General features: G+C 40.8%; 1 pseudogene across 1 annotated transcript in view; it reads right to left on the bottom strand.

The window, feature by feature from the left end:
• Positions 1-438: 438 nt before the first annotated feature.
• The window catches only part of LOC111183042 (uncharacterized), a 29,880-nt pseudogene continuing 4,953 nt past the window's right edge, over positions 439-25,365 (bottom strand). The window contains exon 5 of the transcript XR_016392560.1: positions 439-25,365. The product of XR_016392560.1 is annotated as an uncharacterized LOC111183042 (transcript).

Genomic DNA, 25,365 nt, shown 5'->3' on the forward strand with positions numbered 1-25,365 from the left:
ACTCTGGTTCTACTTCAAAGTTGATTCTCTCCTCTTAATCAGTCTTCTATGCTGCAGCTTTCAGCTCTATACAACTGCGTTACATGCAACACTATATAACATGCTTAGGAGAGGCCCTTTTTTGACAATTTGCACTTGTAAAAGATGCAAGAAACCAAAATATTTTTCTCAGTGTTCTTACTTATGAGCCTATAATGTTAAAATTATTTTCTCATCTCATTCTACATAGGACCTTTTTTTTTTTTTTTTTTTTTTTTGCGGTACGCAGACCTCTCACTGTTGTGGCCTCTCCCGTTGCGGAGCACAGGCTCCGGACGTGCAGGCTCAGCGGCCATGGCTCACGGGCCCAGCCACTCCGCAGCATGTGGGATCTTCCCGGACCAGGGCACGAACCCGTGTCCCCTGCATCGGCAGGCGGACTCTCAACCACTGCGCCACCAGGGAAGCCCTTGTTTGGTTTTTAAACGTAAAGATAAAAGAGGTTTTTATTAATAGGTACAGGTGGAGTTATATAGCTCTTAAGGTGTTATGCATCTTTATGCTTTTTGGTAGACTGTAAAACATTTTATTACCATATTAAATCGCTTGGACACACATGCTTTCCAAAGATGAAAAACAATGCTATTTTAAGACAATTTATTAAAAACTGTCCCTTTGAAAAGTCTGTTTCTGTGTATTTATTATATCGACTATTAAGGTTACGTTGTTTTCTTGGGCGCACACAAATAAGAAATGTCACATCGTCAAGTTAATTCCTGGGAAACTCTTTCGCACTTTCATTGTGAATAAGCTCTTTCAAACCAGGAGGGCGGTGTTTGGTAATTTACTGTTGAAGTAGACACCAAGTGGCATTCTTGAATGGTGAAAAGGAGGGTTAAGCCAACACATTTTGTAAGCTACTGGAGAGAGGATGAAAAAAAATGTCACATCAGAGTGACTGTTCAGTGACACCCAACACCAAATACTTCGACTTTCTACAGACTAAATTCAGGTGGAACAGCTAGATCACAAGTCTGCTAACGAGAGAATTTGTCTTTTGTTTTTGCATTTGAGTGAAACTTCCATAGCCTAATGGTACTGAAATGTCACCTGGCGTCTCTCTAGATGGCTCTAGGGAGAGTTGGTGGTTTTCACCCAGTTCTCAGAACACAGTACTTCTCATCCCAGAAGTGTTCTGAGTTAGACTAAATTTTGCCAAACATAAAATAAGCACTCTTTAGAATACATTAACATTAAGAGCTGAATGAATCCGTCAATAGCATTTATTTGTTGCCCACTCTGTTCAGTCCCAAGGAGGGGGTGGAAAGTCACAATTAAAAGAGAACACATGGGTTGTAGATAGGGAACATTTCACAAGCGAAAATGTCAACTATCAAACTTTAGAGTCTAAAGAGAATTTGGAAAACCATTTTCCAAATTATTTTCTAGGGAACAAAGCTCTGTAAGATATGACTAAGTGCTCTGGGGTCAGATAAGTTTAAAAAAGTGCTGTTAACAGGTTTCTTCATGCATGAACCCATGGTGCCTTTAACATGCTAATATACACGGCAAAGAATCTCCAAGTGTGGACCTATAAGGTGCAGCCTTCCCTATTTGGACCAGATTTGGGAAATATTGCCTAGAAATTATTAGTCAACTTTCATCACTTTTTATAAAAGAAGAAAATGAGGTAAAGTGATTTATCCAAGATCACACAGCTAATTATCGGCATAACCAGGAGCGGGACTTAGCGTTTTCATTTTGAATCCAGTATTTTCCCGCAGAGGCTACTGTACAATCCCAGTTTCGTAAAATATGTATTTGCTCCTCATCTCACTAAATTGATTGGTTGTATTATTATATAATCACAGATTAGGAGAATGAAAGAAGATCAGGGATTTAGGGGATACTAGCTCTGGCCTTGAATCTCCCTCTGCTACCTGGGAAAAGTTTGCAAGCTTACTTATTCTCTTTGAGCCTCAGTTTCTGCATCCACCCGGTGGGAATAGTAACACCTGTCTGGTTGAACTGTTGAAGCATCTTATGTAGAGGCTGGTGGTAGCCAGACCATCTAGAATCTGAGCTCTGGCTAGGAGGTCAATCTCACTCCCAAGGCAATGGAATTCACTGGAGCAGTTAAGAAGGTAAAGGTCATGAGTTTGGTCAGACTGGAACCTTTCTGAGGAAAAGGGTTTCCTCTCTTTTCTCACAGTGCCTGCTCTAACACATTGTACTAAACAGATGGTTAATCAACAATAAATGACAACACCACACAAAACATGAATAGAAGCACAAACAATAACAGCTTTACCATGCTACACATATAAAACTACACATACGTACATCGAGGAGATACCATTAATGTTTTTTGTATCTTATGAAAAATATGTTTTGAATAGTAAGACTCCTCTCTTTTGAGTTCTATTTGATATTGGAAAAGGAAACATCAGCATGTTGAAAAATAATGGGTGCTTAAATGGCTGGGCCCAGGAGGGTAATTTATAGTACTTAATAGTAAAGTTTAAACTAATTTCATTTTCCTAAGATGGATTGCTTTTCCAGTGCCCTGGCAGGTTACCCATGTCATGGACTTTTTAGTCAGAGGCATCAACTTCCCCAGGACTGGATACAGAGTTGCCTTGTTACCTCATTTGAAGGATGGGAAAAATAAATTCATTTGTCAGGAATTTTGTGGGGTCATTAACTTCACTCTGCTTTTCCAAATAAATATGCCAGCTTTAATTTTTCATGCAGATGGTTCACCTACATCCAAAAATCCAGGTAGCCCTTCTCGGGAGACAAATGTCATAAAGCAGAAGGAACTCGGCTCTGTATAATCCCACAGAGCTGGGTCCCCATCTCTGAGTGGTTGGAAATGCAGATAAAGAGGAAAGGTACAGAAGAGGGACTTTTATTTACTTTTGTTTGCCTTTAACACAGTTTCCACAGGCAGTCATAACCACTGAAAGCTAGAAACGGTAATGACTCTACAACTTCTCTGAACCTTCCAAAATACTCTTACAAATAAAAACAAATGATGTAATAAGTACAATAAGCCTTTGGGGAAACTAACCATAAAGGACACCGGAGTGCAGACAAACATATGTGGCTCTGCCCCACCAGGAACACATTCCTTCTGAAGACTAAACAAGGATCTTACACTTCAACAAGACGACTGTGACCGACAGGCCTCAGTGTTGTGAGCGCTTTGCTGTTAAACCACAGCCTTTCATTGTCCCCTCAAGACATTCTGAACTATTCTCAACATCTGTAAGACGTGCCACGTTAAGCATAACAAAGGAAAAACAAAGCATGCTCCCGGAAACAACATTATTAAAACCAAGTATATTACACAGTGGCTTGCCTCGTTCTAATTAAAGGGAAAGGCCAGGGACAGGAAATTTTGTTTTTGGTTATTTTTTTAAGTTTCAGTGATTTGACCTAACTCGTATATTTGTGTAATTTTGTTGATGCTCTAATTAAAGTTATGCTAAATAGCCAAACACTGAAGTGTTAAGGAAAATGCCACAGAATAATTTTATATCGAGAAGAGGAGCTTAATTAAAAGTGACTTAATTTACCCTTAGGGAGCCTAAATGCTAGAAGTAATGTCATTGGGAAAGAATATTTTCAGATAAAAAAAAAAAACCCACAAATTTTGTTAAGGAGAGGATTTGGGTATTTGATAATACAATAGTATAGTAGGTTTTTTTGTGTGTTTTTTTAAACTTGAGTGCTTTCTTGGAGTTGTAGAGGCTTGCATAAAACTGAATTTATGTTGGCTTAGGTTAGCCACTAATGTTTTTCATAAAACAACTAAATGTGTACTGATTTGATGACATCATACTTTGCACCCCCTTCGCCACCATGGCAGACAGACTCTAAGGTGGCCCCAGGACTCTTGTTTCCTAGTGTTCATGTCATGCTGTAATCCCTTCCAACTGAGTGTACACAGAAACTTTGACTTACTTCTAACCAATAAAATACGGCAAAGATTTCAGTATATAAGTGGTTACAATACTTACGATTATAATGTCTGTCTTGCAAGGAGCTCTCTCCCTTGCTGGCTTTGAAGAAGCAAGTTGCTCTATGTTGTGAGCTGCCTGTGGAGAGGGCCACTTGGCAAGGAACTGAGGAAAGCCTCCAGCTGACAGTCAGCAGAAAACTGAGGCCCTCATTCTGACATTCTGTAAGCAACTGGATTCTGTCACCAACCACGTGAGCTTGGAAATGGATCCTTCCCCAGTTGAGCCTCTGATGAAACCCCAGCCCTGGTCCACACCTTGACTGCAGCCTTGCAGATGATCCACTTAAGCCTTAGGTCTTTTCTAATGCTGTGGCATGGGGTGTCCATGGGAACCCACTCTGCACTCACAAATGCACAGACCCAAACTGTAGAGGACTTAATGCTTGTGGAACCACTGTTGAACATTGGGCAATGGAGGATGTGGATACATACTTCTCCCCTTTCTCCTTAGGAAATGCATTTCATAAATGTCCTCAAGAGGTCTAATGGATTTGAGTACTCAAAGTCTATAGCAGGTGCCGACTTGACAAAGCTTCCTTGCACTGGCCCTTCCTCTTGTTTCTATCTTATCCCTTATTCACAGAAACCATGAGATAGTAAATATGTATTGTTTCAAGCTGCAAAGTTTGTGGTAGTATTGCTAAACAATAGATAACTAATACTCTTAACTAATTCTAGATATTAAATGACCCATAGCTCTGGGGAAAAAAAAGAATGAACCAGTATCACTACTTTTGGCAGCCAACTGTAAGCTATGTTTATGGGAAAACAGGCTGGTCTATACCACATTCATTGGTGTTATACGGATGCACGTGATCTGCCTTTTCCACCGTTCAAAGCCCTTTGATTAAAAACGATAATCAGTCGAATTTTATAATTTCTCCAAACAAAAATATATTCTTGTACGATACAGCATAGTTCTGAAAATGTAAGTTTCAGTCAAAAATCAGAATGAAACATTTCTGGCCTGACACATATTAATTTTATGTTTTAAAATAGCAGAAGCCATCAGGGCAGCAAGAGTGTGCCCTTACTGTTGCCTTTTTATTTCCCTGTATTAAATTATATGTTAGAATAAAACATCTAAATGGTTTATCTTATGCCATCTAATATGCCCTTGGGCTGATGGAGAGAGTCACTTTCTATAAGTAGGGCACGGAACGCACAAGTGGCTGGACTTTCTGTTTACAGAGTACTTTCTGCACCAAATTCCACAGCATCTAATCCCACTGATCCCTGAAGACCCCCTACATATCTCGTTAGGTGGCGAATACCACCCAGGGGAATGGGGGCAGCAGGGGGCTGAGGAGCAGAAGGCCTCATGACGAGGTGGCCCAGTTCTTACTGCCTCTTCAAGTTGCACTGGTGGGAGGGGGATGACAACAGAGCCTGTTTGGGCATCTTCCCTTTGTCTGGTTGACTAGGCAGGAACAGATGCTTAAATGGCACAAACATATGAATGTGGGTGTTTAAATGAGGTTATAAGACACAAGAAAAAGAGCAATTGCAAGTTGTGGAGCTTGGACGCAGAAGCTGGTTAGATCCAGCACCAGATAAAGCTCTAAAAAGTCCTACTCATTTGTTCGTTAATCATTTGCCCATTTAAATCTATAGGTCAACTACTATTTGCAAGGAATGAGGCTTGGTGCTGGGGATCAATGGTATACAAGAAAGACATGGTCCCTGTTTGAAAAAGAACAGCATATGCAAAGACCCACAGGAATATGGTGAGCTGTAGGACCAGGCCAGAGGCTCGGAGAGGTGGGAAGGAGAGAACAGGCAGAGCTTGGAAGCCAAGGCAAGGGTGTTTGAAGAAGTACAATTTGTGAACAGTTTCCCCGACTTACTCTTTTGTACTTCTCACTGCCATTCTATTGCTGGAACCCTTATATTTTGTTTCTGCCAAGTGACTCCATGCCCTTTGCCTTGGCACTCTGAAGAGGCCCAGCTTTTGCTGGCATTCTCTGGACCTCTTCTATCTCATTAAAGCATATTGGGGGTCATAGAGCATAGTTACAAGGGCATGCATGGGCCCTGGTGTCAGACAGCCCTGGCTTAACACTTCATTTCCACCACTTCAAGTCCAATGACCTTGGGTAAATTGTCCAACCTTTTTAAGAGCATAAGGTTGTTGAGAGCGTGTTGAGCTTCTTGCCTAGGAGGCAGTGTGTGCTCAAACAATGATAGTCATTATTAATGTTTTCTGCTCCTGGAGCATTGGCTAATGCTGATAAATTAATATGCAGTAATGTGTTAAAGGAGTACTCTATAAATACCCTTGGGAGGAGCATTTTTAAATGCCTAAACCCATTGAATTGGTCCTCTAGTGCTGGGAATGTCAAATGGCAGGGCAGGCTCATGTTAGAAAGAGCTCCCATTTTTCGTTGTGTACTGTGGACCAGATAACATGCCAAGTGCTTTGCATGTCTTTTCTAATTTAATCCCCACAACAAATTTATGAAGTAGAGCTACCACTACTTCCTTTCTACAGATGAGATAACTGAGGTTTGGTAGATTACATTATTGGTCAAGTCACGTGACTGTCACCGTCAGTAGGGATTTTTCTATACTCTTCCCAAATGAGGTTTCCAGGGTGAGAGATCCCCTTGAATTATGCTCATGGTGCCTGCAAATGGGTGCACTATGGGGCAACCAAACAGGGTACATGGATCCAAATGGAAGTTTCCTTTTTGTTTTTGGAGAGTAGCTAGCTCAGCCCCACACCCTCCTTGAAATATAACGCAGTTTACAGTTTTTTGTGTCCACCGCATTACAGCTTTCCAGTATTCCAGGCCTCTGCTTCCTCACCACCCTGGCCTGACTGTCCCCAAGCCCCTACCCAAAGCCATCCTTTGGACCAAAAAAAATGTTTACCTGGTCAGTGCTTAAGAATTTAACTAGTCTTGAATTTAGCAAACAGAATTTGAAAAATGTTACCCGTGGCTCCAAAGCAAAAACAAAGCTAAACTTAAAAAAAGCCTGGTTTCCCCCAGGCTCATTGCACCTGGGAAGGGGTACAGGAAGGTGAACAAACAAAGCCACTTTGTCTTGACTTCAGGCACAGAGGAGCAAAACTAACAAAAAAGAACAGAGGACCGAGGTGCCCCCCGGTTCAATGGGCTTGGATATGGTGCTGGTACAGAAATGACAGGCATACCTTAGAACCCAGATGAATTGCTGGGCATGAAATAATGATTCCACAACAACTGACAAGTCTGAAAGTAACTGAAGACTTCAAGTGGCAAACAAAAAGATGATTTCCCTGTGCTCTTCCAAGCCAGCCAGTGAATTCAGAGGAAAAAAGGAAGACAAACAGCTGAGACTCATGGAGGAGACAGAGATAGCCAGGGGAGAGGATGAAGGAGAGAGGAAAAGAAAATATGAATTACAAAGACGCTCATTCAGTCAACAAGCATTTGGAAGCAGTAGAGTGCCAACAGTTGAATGCGTGGGCTCCAATGTCTGTTGGCTGGGAGACTGGGCCTTGCCCTGTGCTCCTCAGTCTGTAAAAGGGGAAAAACATAGGGATAGGACTAGTATTTACTTCTTGGGGGAGTTGGATAAAGCTCTTGGGGTACCATCTGAGACACAGAGCCCCCGAGCTGTTACTGTCATTATTTGTAATATTATTTACTCGTTCACCATTTGCAAGGCCCTTGGGGGGAAGGCATTATTAAGGTGACAGAGAGACAAGAACCCAGCTCTGACCTTATGATCTAGTGGAAGATTTAAGAGGAGTGCACTCTCCTGCCTTTGATTGCAGTTTTGAGTCTCATAAGTTACCAAGAATTATGGGATTCAATAAAGTTGCTCAAATGAATAGAGTGCCAAAGAGATATGCGCAGGCATTGCTGTTTTATGGCCAGAGAGCAATACTGGAAATAGAATGCTCAGATGGATTATTTGCCTTCCTGGGCCAGGAGATCAGAGAGAGGGGAGAAGGCCACAGAGAGGAGTTTACATGCACAACTTCCTACCTTCTGGTCATCTTTCTGCATTATCTAGACTTGTATACAGGTGCTTGTTGTGTTTCTGGAGCTAATTTAAGGTGGAGATAATTAAGTGCATGGATTTAGAATGACAAAAGTTGTGTGTTTTGTGTCTCTAATATTAGGTTTCTAAGCAACAACAAGATGTCTGGTCAGATAGGTCTTCATAATTCCTCTGTATTATTGCTCAAAGAATTTACAAATGCTATTCAAATTATGTAAGAGGCTGGCCTAGAGATGATCCTTTTCTAGGCCAAAATTCTCAGCTTTTTATGACAGTAGCAGCAACCTGAACTTTTAAGAGGAATCAGAGGTTGTTGGGAAGGTTGTTAAAAGCCAAATTTCCAACTGGAACGCTTGCTGAAAGCACCTGGTTAGCTCAGCAGTAATATAAATTACGAGAGGCTTTTGTCCTTATCCCTTCCTGGGGCACGTGGAGCACAGCCCTAAGGGAACTCCTATTACTCTTTTTTCCAGTGCTCCAGGAGACGTGCACATCTGTTGTTGACACATGTGGAACCTCAGCTCTCCCACCACCTCTCACACTGTTGATGTGATCATGATATTTTCAAACCTAAGGAAGGACCTCCAGGCAGAAGTAAGACACACCTGACACAATTAAAACCAAAACAGTTGGCACGCTGGGATACAGATGAGGAATTTACTGCCTTTCTCTGTACACTCCGAGCTGCTGGATGTTAGTGAAGGGTTAAGCTAAGGACAAAATTAAAGAATTGTATCTGTTTTCTCATTACATGAAGAGGTTGCATCACTTGGTTTTTCCTTAAAATCTCTGACCATAAAATTGTGACACTTTCCTAATTTACCTGGACTACTTAAAGTTTACTTTGGGGAACTCCTTTCCATAGACAGATTGACATTGCCTTTTAGGATCTTGCAATGAATGCTGGTTAAGAATCTTAGTCTGGGAACCACCCGGACCTGGGTTTGATTCTTGACTCACTGCCTACTTACTAGCTGGGTGACCTCAGGCAAGTAGCTTCCCCTCCGCAAGCCCATCTCCGTATCTGTAAAGCAGGTGGGACACCCCACTGCCAGCCTGGGAGTATTCTTCTGAGGATTCAGAGAGACCTTGGTATCAAGTCTTCCTCTCGTGACCGACACATAGTTAAGTACTCAATAGTTTCTTTGTTTTTACCATTGTAATTGTTTTACAAAAGAGACTCGAACAAATAAAATGCACAAGCTGATCTGTAACATAATTGAAAAACTTAAGGCAATGCACATGTATTTTGGCAGTTTAGAATGTGATAACTGGACAAACGTTTCTTCCTTGTTGAGTGCCCAGCAGAGTCTGCATACTGTGCTATTAGAAATGCCTGTTATAAGAGGAACAGACCTCCACCAGGTTCATAGTATCATTTGAATTTGAAGGCATTCCTTTCTCACAAAAGGAATTGCCATTTGAAAGGACAAGTCCCTATGAGGAGTAGAACAGACAGCAGAAGGTCTTGGCTTTTAGCTGCCTGAGCCATCTCAAATAATTAATCCAATCTTCTTGACCTCTGCTTCAACCTCTCTGTCCAGAAAAGCAACAGGTATACTGCATGCAAGGAGGCTACTGATTCCTTCAAGTTTGATTTTGGGGTCAGACAGAACTAGCTTCAAATTCTAGCTGCACAGCATGCAAGCTGTGTGGCTAATGATTTTGAGCCCTAGTTTATGCCTCTGGGAGGAGATTAATGGGGTACCTTCCCGATAGGTTTGCTGGGAGGATTAAAAGACAGCAAATTGCCCAAGCTTTGCAAATGGCAGCTAATAAAATAATGAAAACTTTTTGCTTTCAGAACTCTATCTTAAATTGAGGACACCAAAGAGCTTCTGTGACTATTAATTTTTAATTAAAATTTATTTTATTACTATGAGAAACGAAATGAGAAACTTTAAAAATATTTGTGTATTAATTTAAAAATCACAGCAAACTCTTTATATGCTAACATAAAAATATGTTTTTAATGAAAAGTAACTTTTTTTAAAAAAAGGAACAAAAGAGAAGACTTCATTATTGTTTGTTTGTTTTTTCAAGTCTCTTTAATGTCTTAGTAGGAAGGAGTGGAATTCTCATATCTGCTTCCACTAAAATCTGTTGCAGTATCACACATCATGTAACTTCTGGAAAACTCCACTTTACACCCAAGACGGAATGAAAGTAGAGAAAAGCAAATAATATCTTGGCATTATAAAAATAGTTTTGACCTCATGGACTCCCTGAAAGGGACTCAGGGACCCCCACGCTTTGAAAACAACCGACTTGGGACAACTGTCTTTCAAACTCTCAAACTGTAGAAGATGATCCAAAGGCTTATGTAGAAAAAGAATGACACAATGCATAAGAGAAAGAGAAACATCAAGGCCAAGAATATAGAATATCTGAGTCCCACTGAAGAATTTACTTTTAGAAATAAGCTTGTACTTAAGTAGGGGGCAGGAGAACAGCAGGAGCCCGAACATATTTACAGAATCAGGCAAGTATCAGGCAAATATATTCTCCAAACAGACTGGACAAACTTCTGTGATGCCAGTAATCCAGACATCACAGATCACTGCTTCTATGTCTCTTTCTCCGTTCTCCACCACTCCACCCCAGCACTGCAGGAAAATACCCATTTGCTCTCTGGATTATCGAATGTTGTAGTTATACCCCACCAGGGCATGGCGACTCAAACTCAGAAAAACTCATGGGTTTTTCAAACACACAGACCTGGGTTCAAATGCTAGAATTGCCACTTAAGAGCTATGTAGTCTTGCAGAAGTTACTTAAATTTACTGAATCTCATGTATATGATGGGGATTGTGATGGACTAAAAATGACCATATTCTCTGCAACTCCTCCCATCAAAAGTGTAGAATGCAATGGAATACTACTCAGCCATAAAAAAGAAATCTTACCATTTGCAATAACATGGATGAATCTAGAGGGCATTATACTAAATAAGTCAGACAAAGACAAATACCATATGTGATCTCACTTATATGCAGAATCTAAAAAACTAAACAAAATGAAAACAGACTCATAGATATAGAGAATAAATGGATGGCTGCCAGAGGGGAGGGTGGGTGAAATAGCCGAAGAGGATTAAGAGGTATAAACCTCCAGTTATAAAATAAATAAGCCTGGGGATGGAATGTATAGCACAATAATGGTCAATAATATTGTCATAACTTTGTATGTGGGCAGATGGTTACTATATTTCTCGTGTGATCATTTCATAATGTATGCATGTCAAATCTCTATGTAGTACACCTGAAACTAACATAATATTGCATGTCAACTATCTTTCAGTAAGATTTTTTTTTATTAATTAAATTTATTTAACACACATAGAGCTAATTCAAGTAATCTTCTTGAGTGAGCTTTGGACTTTTTGTCTTCAAGGAATGTGCCCATTTCAAGAAAGTAATCACATTTTTTAGCCAAGTTGTTTATTATATTCTCTTAATCCTTCTAATGATGTAGATCTCTAGTGATGTTCTTTTTTCACTCCTTATACATAACGTATATATTCTACCTTTTTTTTGAATTTTTGAAATTTATTTTTTTCTACAGCAAATTCTTATTATTCATTTTATACATATTAGTGTATACATGTCAATCCCAATCTTCCAGTTCATCAATAATGAATCTTTCAATAAGATTTTTTGAAAGTTGAAGTCTATTTTCCCATGCCTTGAATTGGGCTGGCGCTGTGCCTTCACCACTCTATGTGGTCGAAGTGGCAACATTTAACTTCTGAGCGCGGTTTCAAGAGGCCCTGCAGCTTCCCCACTTAACCTGTGGAACCCTGAGGCCCCCACGCTGTGATGAAAGATTCCATGGAGGAAGAGGGCCAGCCATCTCTGCTGAGGCCCCAGACATCTTATCCCATCCAGCCTCAGCCAAGCAGCCATATGGAGAGTTCCGGTGAAAACAGCAGAACCACCACCCATTCAGCCCACAGAACTGTGAGAAATGATCGTTCTGTTTTAGGCTACTAAATAGATGGGTAGTTTCTAGGGTGACCAATTTGTCCCAGTTTGCCTGGGACTTGCCCACTTTTAGCTGCCAGTCCCACATCCCAAGAAACCCCTCAGCCCTAGTTGGTCACCTATTTGTAGCACAATTGCAAATACCTTACACAGGAATAAGAGCGTTCAACTCAGTGTTTGAGAGAATTAAGTGAAATGATGAGGTAAAGGCAAAATATAGATAGAGCCCATAAAATGAAAGGTTTTGTTTTTCTTGTTTTCAATTTATAAAATAACTTTGTAATAATTTATAATTACTCTATCTTTAACAAAATAATATTTCCATAGCTAATTAAAATTTGATCTTTTACCTTTGTCTATAACTGAACTTCTCATTCAGGGCCCTAATTGCTTTTTTTCTTTTTTTAAATTAGTTTATTTATTTTTGGCTGCATTGGGTCTTCGTTGCTGCACGCGGCTTTCTCTAGTTGCGGTGAGCGGCGGCTACTCTTTGTTGCTATGCGCGGGCTTCTCATTGTGGTGGCTTCTCTTGTTGCGGAGCACGGGCTCTAGGCACGTGGGCTACAGTGGTTGTGGCACACGGGCTCAGTAATTCTGGCTCGCGGGCTCTAGAGCTCAGGCTCAGTAGCTGTGGCGCACGGGCTTAGCTGCTCTGCGGCATGTGGGATCTTCCCAGACCAGGGCTCGAACCCGTGTCTCCTGCATTGGCAGGCAGATTCTGAACCACTGCACCACCAGGGAAGTCCCAGGCCCTAATTTCTTTAAATATACCAGACAGCATTCTCTGCTGGAGAATGCTGCATTTCCAGCTAAGCACGAAGGTAGCAGGCCCCTGGGAAATTATGAACCAAAAAGAGAAAGAAAACATTGGACTTAACTAAATTCAAACTGGCTGTGAGTTCTATCACTGTTGAAGATGGAAAACACTTAATATTATGTCATTCTGGGTGGGTCCGGAAAAGGACCTCTTTTTGGACAATATTTTTCCCCAGGGGCATGTCTAGTGAAAACATAATCCACGGAGATGATCTGCAGATAAGGTCAATGCCATGTGCCCACAAAAAGGCAGAATCTCGGGGGCCTACTGGGTAAGAGAGTTGAAACCTTTGAAACTATTTTAGAGCTGTTCCTTAGGAAGAAAAGTGGGAGGCTGGGGTGGTGGTGTGGGGTGGGTAGAATGCTTGTAAAAGTCTGAAATTCATTAAATGATGGTGTAATCTTTCCCTCATGTCATAATTATTTGACCTAAAAATGTATTTTAAATGACTAAGAGGTAACATATCTTTCTGCCTAACTGAAATTGCCTGTTATTCACACAATTAAAATGACTTCCCCACCCTAGTGGCCAAAAGAACTTCATGCTGCTAAGAAAGTAACTATTCTGTACATCGCTAAAGAATTCTGACTCTGCAAAAAATACATGTGAAATCATTCAGCAGGCTGAACAACAAAAAATGTCAGCCTCCGAGAATTTAATCAAGAAGGTATTTCCTCCTGCAGACTTCCCATAGGCAGCATGCTGAAAATGGTCCAGGCACATCTGTACTGCATGTGTCTTCCATGCACAGAAGGACATATTTCAAGACACTAAGGAAAGCATTTCTGTTGCTCTGCAAACAAGCTAATGCCCAATTCTTGAACAAGATCAAACTAGGATTCGATCAGCCAAGTATTAACTGCCTTTGCTCCTTAGAGAGAACAAATATACAAAGAACATAGATCTTAACTTTTTAAAGAATGGAAGGCAGCAGGACTCTACATTGTTCAACAGCCTTTAAAAGCAAGAGACTGCTCTCCATGGCATGGATCTGTGTATTTGATGATACCCATGAACTGATGGATATATGGATATCTGCATCTATCCCCATTTTCTGCATCTCTAACCCTATCTACATCCATCCACCAGGCATGATTATAACTCACTGAACCAAAAGTGATACTGAAGACTACAGTCCCTTCACTTTGGAACACTAGAGTATTTACCCCCAAATTTAACAAATTCTTTATTGTGCTGGCAATCAGAAAGCCACTACAACTGTAATTGGAGGTACACTTAAACATTGCAAAGCAGTGGGTTTAAATACTCATGATTTTCCAAATTAAAAAATCAGTCGGGAGCCAAGTTTTAGACACACTGGGATAGATTTTCTAGCCATTTTCTAGATGTCCGTAGGAATTTCTAGAATTTCAATTTTCATTCTCTAAAATTAAATACCTCATAGTTTGCTAGTATAAAAATGTATACAAAGCTACATGAACAAAAACCACAAATCAAAAACCTGCTTTTCAAAGGATAAAGCTGTAACAAACACTAAATGAAATAAAAGTATGGCAAGAATTATGCATTCAAGAGAATAATAAAAGGAGACTGGGACACATTTGAAAGATACACGTTTCATTGTAAAAGTTTTTCTAAGTAGCCACAAATGCCACCAATATGGTAAAATATCAAAAAGCTTCATTCCTTTCCCACAGCCACCATCCTCTTTCATCTGAACGGGGATACAGGCTTCTAATCTGTACCCCTTTTACCTACAATCTATTCTTCACATAGAAATGAGTAGGCTTAAATAAAAAAGATAATTAGTTTCATCAGCTCCTCTGCTTAACATTTAACGGCTTTGGACTTTTATTCTAAGAGCAATGCAAACTTCTTACCTTGGCTGACAAGGGATTAGGTGACCTGGCCCTTGTCTACCCTCTTGACTCGTTTACAAATTACTCTGTCCCTTGGTCACTGTGTGCCGGTTGCACAGGTCTCCTGTTCTGCTTCTTGAGAACATCTGAGTGCATCCTGCTTTCAGGTGTTTAAGGTCCCACTTCCTGTTGCTTGGGATGCCATTCCCCTGGCGCTCAACACGGCTGTCTCGTCTCATCCTTCAAATCTAACCCAACATCATCTTCCTAGAGAGATTTCCCTGACCACCTTAATTTAAGTAGCCTCCTCCCTGCTTCCCTTACTCCCAATCATCTCATTCTGTTGCACACCTCAGTGGCTCTTATCAAAGTCTGAAATCATTATCCACCAGTTTACTCGTTCATCAATCTGTCTTGAGTGTTAGAAGGTAAGTACCTTGGAAGCATGACCTTGACTTGCTAATCTACTTCTGGACTCCTTGTGCTTAGAATGATGCCTGGTTTTGGTTTTAGGAAAATTGTTCTGTCTGATACCTAGAGAATCGATTGGAGGAGGGCAAGGCTGGAGTGGGGAGAACGTTTAGGAGGCTGCCATAATCTAGGGGAAGGATGATGGTGGCTGCAACCCAAGTGAGAGTAATGGGGATAGAGAAATGAGGATGGATGAGAGAAATCTTCAGAAGAGAGAATCAGCAAGGCTTGATAATTGGTTGGATAAGGGAGATTTAGGGTCAGCATCCAGTTTTCCCCCTTTACACTGAATTTCCCAAACAGGTTTCTTCCTCCTTAAGTTTACATGACTAATAAGATTTTAGTGAAATCAGCCTGCTACTGACTGCAGCTGACTGGTACAGGGAGTGATGTATGGCACATGGTACCCATACGTAGGTCATAAGTAGGAGGGCAAGACATTTCAGTTTTCCCAGGGAAGTCCTGGGCTATTGTTCCTGGATATTATTTGCTCTTGTTTCTTTTCTTAATTTTTTTTTTTTTTTTTTGGCTGCACCACACAGCATGTGGGATCTTATTTCCCTGACAAGGGATTGAACCTGTACCCCCTGCATTGGAAGCATGGAGTCTTAACCACTGGACTGCCAGAGAAGTCCCTCCTGGATATTAATACTGCTGCCTTTCCCTCTCTAAAGTGTCCTGGTTTGAATGATAACTTACATGGTCACACTAGGTGCTTAGGGAAGGTAGCTGCCCCTGCAATTATCTGGTATTAACTCTGCCCAACAGGAGTGCCCAGTGTTGAATGGTGCCTATGCCAGTAGACTCTAGCTTTTAGGAACACAAATGCTATTTGAACAAAGAGAGAGTGGGTCACAGAAGGTGGTGCCTCTATCTAGGCCATTGGCTACATATTCCAGAGCTCTATTTCACTGTGAGTGACAGTAAGACTGAGAAATTCTCCCCTCCCTGATCCCTGGCACTCCCTGCAGGTTACTTCCATCACTGAGAATCATTTGAGCTAATCTCTTTCTCACCATTAATGAGCTGAAGTGACCAAATTACCACCCTAAGGCAGCAGGAACATCAAGTGGGTGGTGCCTACATTTTGTAAGGACTTGCCTTTCATGGATAGAAAGTTGCACTAGGAGATCCATGAAGGCTTCTCAACCTGTAATGGTGAGTCATAGAAGCCAGAAAGACTAAAGACTTGACCTCATGCTAGGTCAAAGAGCTCGAAGCTGGCAACCTTGAAATGAGAAATAAGTTCTCCTAATTGTGAGAAGGAATGGAGACCCACCACCAAAACATCTCTTTAACACATCCACAGATCCCAGGATTTGAAGAGGTTTTGAACTTAGAAAATAAAGAGTGATTTTATAAGTGATAATTTTAAGGCCTCATGGTTCAATAACGTCTTAGAAATCAATTTCCATGTTTCTTAATTGTTGGTCTGAGCTTTCAGTGGGCCATTGGTCTATAAATTGCAGCAGTTCCTGGACCTTCCCTCTAACCCTATTTTTTTGTTGGGAAAAAAATACTAGTTATGACTCCACCAGGCATTTCCTTAAAACCGAAGACTAGGTGGTACTGTGACCTGATTGATGTTCAAGAAAGCAGTCTAAAGTTTCAAATGCTTTATACACGCCTATACTCCGGCTTGTGGAGATTATTTCATATAGTTAGCCTCCTGTAAAATGTTGTTGAGGCCCCCTTTCTTCTGTCTATTGGCTATTAGTCACCACCCAGAAACAGAAACTCTGAGTTGGGATGGAAGGTAGGTCTTAGATCGACTGAAAGTGTAGAAGCCTTGACCATAACTTGATTCACTGGGAGGCAGAAAACCTGAATGATAACCAGCAACTTAAAAAATTTGCCAGCTCTGCAATGCAACGGTACAGCTTCAGAAACTGAGAAAAGCACTTATATAAATACATTCCAAGCACTGAAGACTTACACAAATTTCTATCCTCCAAAATGTAATAGGTATATATAGAATAACACAAAAGAAAACAAAAGGAAATAGGGCTACAATAAATGAAAAGGGCCCCCAGATATTTAAATCCAATAAAAATATCATTACTGGCAAAGTTGACCAAAGCGTCAATGGAAAAAGCAGTACTGACATTTTCTGTTCTTTCTTACTCCTTGCATTTTTTTCCCTTAAATTAAAACTCACAGCAAAACAAAGCCTCTGGCTGGACTATGAGGAACGCTATTCACCTGACTAGCCAGAACATCTTTTGAATGATTCGTTTTCAATTTGCACCACTGCCAGAGAGGAAGGCCCCCAAATTAATCGTTGCATAGATTGTTTATGCCTCTAAGAGGCACATTAAAAAATTTCAGCAATGCTGAAAGAAATGCTGATCTTTGGAAAGGATTTTATTTAATGGATTTTTTAAAACTTAAGGGTCTTGGAATTTGCCAAAACTTGTTTAAAATTCCACTTACAAGTTTGTCTGCCTAGAGAGTTGGAGTGGTGAGGGCTTTGTCATTTCTTAGTGTGAAAAGCTTTGTCCTTAAATTCTGGGAGCCTTGGACCCCCCAGTGGAGATCTTGATAGAACTGCAATTCTGGCTGAAATGTAGGGCCCATTTATTAAGGGCTTTCCCTTAATAACAAATGTGGTCCCTCATCACTCCCTCAAGTGTCCCTCCTGGGTGGTTTCTCCTCTCTGCCTTAGCTTTTGGAGCCACACTTAGGAAAAGAAAGAGAAAAGACATTGGTCTGTTTAGTTGGCATAGAGGGATGGGAATTTGCACAGAGCTTTTGTTGGGCAAGTTTTCCTTAGCTTCCTGCCAAGGAAGTTCTAATGCTGTGCCTCAAGTGGAGGAAAGTAACAATGGATTAGATGACTATTCCTTCCATCCTACATTGACTCTAAAGAACTGCAACATGTATCTGCAGCAGGGCAAGGACCACACCAGAAGCAAGCTCACTTTCATCATCGACATCTCCCATTTTGAAATCAGCCAATATAATGATGGAGTGGCTTATTCATGACAGCAGCATGCACAAAGTAACAGCTCACGGAGGACTCATGAACAATACCCAGGGATAAGAAGTAGAATCATTTCTGTTCTTGCTGAGATCTGATGACTATGGTTTATGCCATGGCAAATGAGCATTCGTTAGCTATTGAAGTAGTTCCCATTATTTAAAGTGGTACTCAACACTCATTTTTCTCAATCCCATCTTATCTCCTAATCCTTTTTATGTGTGTCTTAACCAAGCAGTCATACTCCCCCCTCAAATGCCCACATGCTTCTGGGTTAATGCTTTGACCTGGGTTGGCACAGAAGAGAGGTGTCAGTCTTAAATGTCACTTCATTTGAATGAGGTCCAGTGATGGGAAAAGAGATGGTCAAAACCAGGAGCTTGTGGAGCTCTGGTAAAGGGTAGAGGTCAAACTGATTGAGACTTGGTATCTAGCATTTGGAGCCCTACAGCCACCCCTGAAAGCATTCCTGGGCTCAGACCTGCTGTTGGAAGGTCAACAAAGTCATGACTGGTTCTCCACCTTCCACCTGTATGAAACAACTACTGTTGAAAGTAGCAGGGCTCTGCAATCATTGCCTACAAACCCCACAACCTTAATACTGATCACGTGTTCCATATGAATCATGATGGGGTACCTCCGATTTTCACCCTACCCAAAAACACAGCACTACTTATTCATAGCTGAGTGGTGGTATTTCTATTATTGTTGCTTTGACCATGTGGTATGAATACTCATAGGGACCTGATAACTTCCTTCCAAACACAGCAGAAAAGTTTGACACTCGTCATCCGAGTTTCATGCCTGCTACCCCAACATGCCTGCTACCCTGTTGTTTACTACATTCTACATAAGGTCATCTCCCATTCTTGGTTCACTTACTTAGTTTGGGGGTTTGTCATCTTCTTTATCCAATGCATGGAATGGTTTTCTTCTTAATTATATTGTATTGCTCAGGTCCTTTTACAAATCTTAAGAACAAACTGTTGCATAAAGCTTTCCTGGAATCACTGGCTCCACTTTTCAGTCCAAAAATAATAGCCTATGTTTCAGTCAAAAATGCTGTGATTGTATTTCCTAGTAGGACACATCTCCTGGTATACTAAAAGCCTTGAAAACTATCCTTAAAAGATACTTAAGGAAGATGCTGAAAACCAGGGGAGATTGGTTCAAGATGGCAGAGTAGAAGGATGTGTGTTCATTCCCTCTTGCAAGAGCACCAGAATCACAACTAACTGCTGAACAATCATCGACAGGAACTCACCAAAATAGATACCCCACATCCAAAGACAAAGGAAAAGCCACAGTGAGATGGTAGGATGGGCGCAATCACAATAAAATCAAATCCCATAACTGCTGGGTGGGTGACTCACAAACTGGAGAACAATTATACCACAGAAGTCCACCCACTGGAGTGAAGGTTCTGAGCCCCACGTCAGGCTTCCCAACCTGTAGGTCCAGCAACGGGAGGAGGAATTCCTAGAGAATCAGACTTTGAAGGCCAGTGGGATTTGATTGCAGGATTTTGACAGGACTGGGGGAAACAGAGACCCCACTCTTGCAGGGCACACACAAAATAGTGTGCACATCAGGACCCCGGGGAAGGATCAGTGACCCCACAGGAGACTGAACCAGACCTACCTGCTAGTGTTGGAGGGTCTCCTGCAGAGGTGGGGGGTGCCTGTGGCTTACTGAGGGGACAAGGACACTGATAGCAAAAGTTTTGGGAAGTATTCCTTGGTGTGAGCCCTCCCGGAGTCCGCCATTAGCCCCACCGAAAAGCTGGTAGGCTCCAGTGCTGGGTCACCTCAGGCCAAACAAGCAACAGGGAGGGAACTCAGCCCCACCCATCAGCAGACAAGCAGTTTAAAGTTTTACTGAGCTCTACCCACCAGAGCAACACCAAACTCTACCCACCACCAGTCCCTCCCATCAGGAAGCTTGCACAAGCCCCTTAGATAGCCTTATCCACCAGAGGGCAGACAGCAGAAGCAAGAAGAACTACAATCCTGCAGCCTGTGGAACAAAAGCCACATTCACAGAAAGACAGACAACACGAAAAGGCAGAGGACTGTCCAGGACCAGATGGCTTCACAGGTGAATTCTATCAAACATTTAGAGAAGAGCTAACACCCATCCTTCCCAAACTCTGCCAAAAAACTGCAGAGGAAGGAACACTTCCAAACTCATTCTACGAGGCCACCATCACCCTGATAACAAAACCAGACAAAGATACTACAAACAAAGAAAATTACAGACCAATATCACTGATGAATATAGATGCAAAAGTCCTCAACAAAATACTAGCAAACAGAATCCAACAACACATTAAAAGGATCATACACCATGATCAAGTGGGATTTATCCCAGGAATGCAAAGATTCTTCAATATATGCAAATCAGTCAGTGTGATACAGCATATTAACAAATTGAAGAATAAAAACCATATGATCATCTCAATAGATGCAGAAAAAGCTTTTGACAAAATTCAACACCCATTTATGATAAAAACTCTCCAGAAAGTGGGTATAAAGGGAACCTACCTCAACATAATAAAGGCCATATACGACAAACCCACAGCAAACATCATTCTCAATGGTGAAAAACTGAAAGCATTTCCTGTAAGATCAGGAACAAGACAAGGATGTCCACTCTTGCCACTATTACCATAGTTTTGGAAGTCCTAGTCACGGCAATCAGAGAAGAAAAAGAAATAAAAGGAATACAAGCTGGAAAAGAAGAAGTAAAACTGTCATTGTTTGTAGATGACATGATATTATACATAGAGAATCCTAAAGATGCCACCAGAAAACTACTAGAGCTAATCAGTGAATCTGGTAAAGTTGCAGGACACAAAATTAATGCACAGAAATCTCTTGCATTCCAACACACTAACAATGAAAGATCAGAGAGAGAAATCAAGGAAACAATCCAATTCACCATTGCAACAAAAAGAATAAAATACCTGGGAATAAACCTACCTAAGGAGGTAAAAGACCTGTACTCAGAAAACTATAAGATGCTGATGAAAGAAATCAAAGATGACACAGAGGGAGAGATATATCATGTCCTTGGAATGGAAGAATCAATATTGTGAAAATGACTATACTACCCAAAGCAATCTACAGATTCAATGCAAACCCTATCAAATTACCAATGGCATTTTTTACAGAACTAGAACAAAAACTCTTAAAATTTGTATGGAGACACAAAAGACCCCGAATAGCCAAAGCAATCTTGAGGGGAAAAAACGGAGCTGGAGAAATCAGACTCCCTGACTTCACACTATACTACAAAGCTACAGTAATCAAGACAATATGGTACTGGCACAAAAACAGAAATACAGATCAACAGAACAGGATTGAAAGCCCAGAGATAAACTCATGCACCTATGGTCAACTAATCTATGACAAAGGAGGCAAGGATATACAGTGGAGCAAAGACAGTCTCTTCAATAAGTGGTGCTGGGAAAACTGGACAGCTACATGTAAAAGAATGAAATTAGAACACTCCCTAACACCATATACAAAAATAAACGGATTAAAGACCTAAATGTAAGACTGGACACTAAAAAACTCTTAGAGAAAAACATAGGAAGAACACTCTTTGACATAAATCACAGCAAGATCTTTTTTGACCCACCTCCTAGAGAAATGGAAATAAAAACAAAAATAAACAAATGTGACCTAATGAAACTGAAAAACTTTTGCACAGCAAAGGAAACCATAAACAAGACGAAAAGACAGCCCTCAGAATGGGAGAAAATATTTCCAAACAAATCAACAAAGGATTAATCTCCAAAATATACAAACACCTCATGCAGCTCAATATTTTAAAAAAAAGCAACCCAATCAAAAAATGGGGAGAAGACCTAAATAGACATTTCTCCAAAGCAGACATACAGATGGCCAAGAGTCACATGAAAAGATGCTCAACATCACTAATTATTAGAGAAATGCAAATCAAAACTATAATAAGGGACTTCCCTGGTGGCACAGTGGTTAAGAATCCGACTGCCAATGCAGGGGACACAGGTTCGAGCCCTGGTCCGGGAAAATCCCACATGCTGCAGAGCAACTAAGCCCATGTGCCGCAACTGCTGAGCCTGCGCTCTAGAGCCCGCGAGCCACAACTACTGAGCCCATGTGCCACAACTACTGCAGCCCACGTGCCTAGAGCCTGTGCTCCGCAACAAAGAGAAGCCACTGCAATGAGAAGCCCACACACTGCAGCAAAGAGTAGCCCCTGCTTGCTGCAACTAGAGAAAGCCCGCATGCAGCAACCAAGACCCAAAAATAAATTAATTAATTAAAAAAACACAAAACTATAATGAGTTATCACCTCACACTGGTTAAAATGGGCATCATCAGAAAATCTACAAACAACAAATGCTGAAGAGGGTTGGAGAAAAGGGAACACTCTTGCACTGTTGGTGGGAATATAAATTGATACAGCCACTATGGAGAACACTATGGAGGGTTTTAAAAGGCTAAAAATAAAGTTACCATATGATCCAGCAATCCCACTACTGGGCCTATACCCTGAAAAAACCATAATTCAAAAAGACACATGCACTCCAGTATTCATTGCAGCACTATTTACAATAGCCAGGTCATGGAAGCAACCTAAATGCCCATCGACAGACAAACGGAGAAAGAAGAAGTGGTACATATATACAATGGAATATTACTCAGCCATAAAAAGGAACGAAATTGGGTTATTTGTAGAGACGTGAATTGACCTAGAGACTGTCATACAGCGTGAAGTAAGTCGGAAATAGAAAAACAAATATCATATATTAACGCGTATATGTGGAATCTAGAAAAATGGTAGAGATGAACTGGTTTGCAGGGCAGAAATAGAGACACAGATGTAGAGAACAATTGTATGGACACCAAGGGGGGAAAGTGGGAGTGATGGGGTGGTGGTGGGATGAACTGCTAGATTGGGATTGACATATATACACTAATATGTATAAAATAGATAATAAGAACCTGCTGTATAAAAAAATAGATAAAATAAAATTCAAAAAAAAGAGATACTTAAGGTGCCTAGCAGTTTATCAAACTGGGTTGGGGGATAAACGTAGTGGGTTGTGCGAGCAGTTTGCTCTGGTAGCAAAAGTATTTTGTTACTGGCATTGCTTAGAATTACTGTTGCATAGCCATAGTGAAAAGCAGGCCAATTTTTAGTTGGTTTTATTATTGTTTTAAAATTCTCTACAGACAAGGAACCCCCTTATCCTATGTTACGTTTGGCAGAGTGCTCCCACCCCATCTTTGTATGCCACTGTTCAAAGAAAGTCCAAAATGACCGACTTCTATTCAAAGACAAAGCAATTCTTTAAGATCCTCCTTACTGAAGCACCTATTTTAACCAATAGCCAAAGATTTCAAAGACTATAGGAAAAAGAGCCACACACTTGTACAACAAGCAATTACTGTTATTCTTATGTAGATCTAAGATTGCAGAAGACACTTGTGTGGACTTTCATGCCCTAGCTTATTCCTTCTGTGTTAACACAAATAAAGTACACCACTTAGAGTCTATAAAATCTCACACTTCCCTTTAATTTGATAGTTTTGTCTCCACTATACCCAGCTGAATTTCTTTTGGGGTCTCCTCTTATTTAGGTAAAACTAGTAACTCTTAACAAGAAATGACCAAACCAAGTGTAAATATTTTTTTTTCTTATCTTTCTCTGGGGACTTTCCTGAGACTCAAGGCTCCCCACATACAAGGTCATGTCCAATAGTTTACCTTCCTGTCACTGAAAACACTTTCAATAACTCTTTCAATGACTTTCTTCCCTAGTATACCAGTTAGGAAGTTTAAAGTGCACATGAAATTATGTGCAGAGTTAGGTACATGGCAGGGTTTTGGGGCCAGGCCTGGAAAGACACACCTCATTTTTGCTCATTCTCGGTACCACTCATTGCTAGAACTCAGCCATGTGTCACATGCAGCAGCAGTGGAAGCTGCTAAATGTCCAGCCGGGAAGAAGGGGAAATAGACGTTAGTGGCTAATTAGTGTTTGTATTATCCCACCAGATGGTTAGAGCCAGGAAGGCAAGGCATGCTCAATCCTGTCACTGCCAAAGATCTGTGCTCGGTACAGTACCTCATACACGGTCGAGTTTTAGTCAACATTAGCCACCGGATGGGAAGTAAGCATCTTATGAACAGTAAGGAAAGAATTGGGCCTAAAATAAAATTCAAAGACTTTAACTTTAGAGGTAAGACTTAATCTGCTAAAATCCAAAAGGAGACTCACTAGACTCCATGAATGCTGATGAATTTCTAACATTTGGTTGCGAATTTCAAAAATCAAGGACAATTTACAGCAATTCACTTAAAATTGTTCAGTTTTTGTTAACCTTCTAAACAATCGGTTTATACACACACACTTATGATTATATAAGCTACTTGCATGTGTAAATGCACAGAAGAAAATTTGATTTCATGTGGTTTTCTGAGACCAAAGAGAGAACATGTAAACACTACCATGAGCAAACAGAGCGTAAATTCAGTATCTCGGTACAAGGAACTTTGGAATAAGCGGGAAAAAATATTCTGTTTTGAGTTTCCCATGAAGGACTTATTGCATGTCACCCAGAAAGCCTAGCAACACTTTATAAGCTCTCACAAATCAATCGCTGCTAGGCAGTGGCCCACACTGTGCTCCAATTTTAAGAATTGCCACCTTGCGAGAAAGGAACACCGATATAGAAGCTCTGGAGATGTGCTTAATTCTTTCAGGCACAATATGACAACAATGATGACTAATGGGCTACATTTTTAAGATCATAAGAGAACTGTAGGTTAATAAGCAAAAAATGTTAACTATCCCCAAATAATAGGCATTAGCAAACCAGGATTCTGTGGAGATGGACTGCTCCTGCACACCAAAGAAACTCATGAAATCATTCCCCCTTCTATGCTCCAAGATAAAAAATTAAGTGGCAGGTCCCTTTTATTTAGGAGTGTGCTGTTTTTTCCCTTGATAACTATCATAGGTAAGTCATACTGCATCAAGTCACTGCTTAAACAGGCTGTTTCTGAACCATTTAACCTGTTACTACAGAATGAAACATACCATCAACAGGCACCAAGACAAAGAATGAATAAATAAAAAACCAGAATCATCCTCCACTTACCTGCAGAATGTACCTGGATTTCATTCAGTGACAGTTTTAGTCGATTGTACCTTCACCTTGATTGTGACATCTAGATCACCATATTCCTAGTTGTTGGTCATGGGGCTCGTTATACTTGTAAGTGCTCTAGTTTAATAC

This window comes from Delphinapterus leucas, chromosome 3 (assembly GCF_059928025.1).
Source record: "Delphinapterus leucas isolate spDelLeu-1000000601 "Yukka" chromosome 3, BTC_Dleu_Yukka2, whole genome shotgun sequence".
Classification (NCBI taxonomy): Eukaryota; Metazoa; Chordata; class Mammalia; order Artiodactyla; family Monodontidae; genus Delphinapterus; species Delphinapterus leucas.